Genomic DNA, 3,301 nt, shown 5'->3' with positions numbered 1-3,301 from the left:
TATTATTTTGGACTTTTATAGAGGATACAAGGATAGATAACACCTTTTTTTTACTAAAAGATTTAATTATTAGTACAATAATTTACAAATAAATATTTTTAAGCTAAAAAAAGATGCTAAGATGTAATAAGTGGGCCAAATTAAAGGATTAAATTTTTTTAAGCAACAACCATCACATTGATGTTGAGATTATCATACACTGACTTTATGACTCATAGTGTTTTTATTGGCTTCCCAAAACCTTCATTATACTTAGCAGTAGAATGAGAGTGCTCTCATTTTCTTCACAAATGAAAACTACAAAACAACTTGACTTTTAGTGGTAAAGTCATTTTTCTTTTGACTTGGCATTATAAAATATTGGCATTTAAGTTATTCTTGGAAATATTTCTTAAAGCATTTTTATAACCAAGTATTGCTTTCTGCATTAGGCTGCCAATTTTATTAATGAATATTATTTTTTCTTTCTTTGGAGGTTTTTGGTATAGGGCACATGTGCTCACCAGAGAGAGAGAGGCAGAAAGTGGGAAATCACCCCCCAAGGGGGATGGCCATGCTGCAATCCATTCTTCTCCATTCTCCTCTCAGGATCTTGAGCATGCATGCATATGTGCCTGGCGTGAGCTTAAGCCACCAGATCTGGGACTTGAACCACGGTTGACTACATAGGAGTACAGAGACATAGCCATTATGCCAACTGCTGGTCCCCATGAATATTCTAACAACAATACAGATGGACTTTTTTTAAAGTTCAGCCTACTAAACCAACTAATCTACAAATTACAAAGTTGCCTATACCTCACTCACAAGGTAAGCAAGACTGATCATTAAATTTTTTAATTTTTTGAAGAAAATATTAGACAAAGCTCTGAATATATGTCCATACTCAGTTACGATTTTTTTTTAATTTTTCTTTTTCTTTCTTTTTAGATTTTTTGCCATAGGGCACATACACTCACCAGAGAGAGATAGAGAGAGAGGGAAAGTGAGAAATCAGTCCCAAGGGTGGATGGCCATGCCACAATCCCTTCTTCTGCCTTCTCCTCTCAGGATTTCAGCATGTATGCCTGTGCTTACAGTGTTTTTCAGGCCACCAGATCCAGGACTCGAACTATGGAATCAGCCATGTGGGATCCAGTGCCCTATGCACCATGCCACCTGCTGGCCCTTCATTTCTCTTTGTAAAAAGCCGGAGACCTTTCCATTCATATTATTTAATCAGTGATGGAATGTGTGACCCTGTGCACATTCAGTCCACTGTGATACAAGCCTGTATAAACTGTTTATATCAAGGAAGCTGCTCCTCTATAGGAAAATGAAGCACTGACCTGGAGCTCTATTACCAGCTCATATCTAGTATGCGTAATATCATCATTTCTTCTCCATATCCTTGTAACTTTCTTCAAACAAAGAGCAAATGTTACTATTGTGCAAAGGTGACACATTCATTAATCACAATGTAATTTATAATTGTGAGCTATATTATTTATTATACAAAAATAATAGCTGACATATAGTAACTAATTTGATAATATTCTATTAAGAAAATTCTACACTGTATTGACAGTTGTAACTACAAAGAGGATTTAGAGTGATTTGAAAGTTATTCCATTCTGTAATAGAAGGTGTCATAAGTTAACTACAGTCGTGAGATGGTCAATAGAAAATGCACAGGGAAGAAATTCCATTGTAAAGATACTTATAAGAAAAGGTAAAAAAAGAAATCCTCCCATTCATCCTTATAATGTCTTTATTTAAATTTTAACAGCTGATATTTAAAGAGTACATAAAGGCTTAGGGTTATTAAAGCCATGTTTTGTGATATGTGCACAAAGATAAAAGTAACTAAAAATTTCTTATTTCTAACTCATGATGATAGTTAAAAGTTTTCTATTTCTCACACATTCATGTTTCTTGTAGATAACAAGCTTCCCGGAGTAAAAGGCCTTGGAGAGAGAGGGGTGGTAGCTATACTGAGAATTTACAAAGTGCTAGACTTTATTAACATTTCTCATTCTCTTGGAACCTATCTCTGACAGCTTCCAAAGCTCAGCACTAACACGGAAGCTTTAGAAGATAGATTGTGGGTCGTTATGTGGGCATGGTTACATTCTGGAATATAACCATGTTTGTAACAAGTTTAGAATCAGACAGATCTGAGTTCAAACCATGACTCCGCCACCTACTGGACATGTCTTGCAGAGATGACAACTGTTGAGTTTCAAGTTTCTCACATACAAATTGAATAGAATATTTTCTGTTATCAGGGTAAAATTATATAAAGCATATTAGTATCTGCTAAATGATAGGTGTTTAATTAATTATAACCTGTGCTTATTTTAATTATTTATGTGGTTGGTACAGTGCTGGGAGATAGCAGACTTAGGTTGACGAGTTGTCCCAATCTGATCAGCACATTTTCAGTTCTAACATTGAAGGTTTTATATTTTAGAAATCCATGCCTCAGGAAAACTCTTCATCCTACCAGAGCAGTCAACCTATCGGATCATATCCCCATACCCACAAAGATATGACAACAGCATGAAACTGTAGTTACAGAGCATAGTGAAAAGAGAAAGCAAAATTTCCATCTCTAATCCTGAGCTGAAGTGAGCATGAGAATAACAGGATTCTAAAGAGGGTGATGGAAGAATCAAGGACTGGACTACAAAAAGAACACTAGCAAAATTGGGAGAATAAGCTGCTGACAGAGCCTACTGAGATTCCTTGAATTTCTAACATATTCTTGAGGAAATTTCTAGGGTGTTCATGACCTACCTGTAGGCATTTTTGCTAATTCTTTCAATGGATGAAGCCTGACTGGATCACAAACTCAAAGCACTGCCCAGTCTTGGAAATATCTCTTTTAATAGAGAAATGGGGACCAACAGGTAATGTAATATTGTGATAATATCTTTTTCAATCTGTAGAAGAGGGATAGAATATACTTTGTTCCTCTAAATCAACTGACATTTCTGTAGTGTATCCAGCATGACTAATACTCCTCATACACTATTTTGAAGAGTGTTGTTCGAACCTCATCTGCTGCTATCTCCCTTTTAGTGTTAGTCTTTATGCAATGCGTAAGGTACTTCTGGAACCCATCACACTCTTGATACCTTCACATCTATGCAAAGGTTGTGTCCTTTCCCTGAAATATTCTGCCCTCACTCTTCCTCCTAGATAATTTGTACTTTACCTTTGAGAGTCAATTCAAATAAGCTTTCTTATTTTAATTAATTAGTTAATTAATTTTTAATTTGCAGTAGTGCACATTAACTTACCATAGAAAAACAGAGAG

This window comes from Tupaia chinensis, unplaced genomic scaffold, assembly GCF_000334495.1.
Source record: "Tupaia chinensis unplaced genomic scaffold, TupChi_1.0 Scaffold000018_1, whole genome shotgun sequence".
Classification (NCBI taxonomy): Eukaryota; Metazoa; Chordata; class Mammalia; order Scandentia; family Tupaiidae; genus Tupaia; species Tupaia belangeri.
This window is presented reverse-complemented; position numbering follows the sequence as displayed.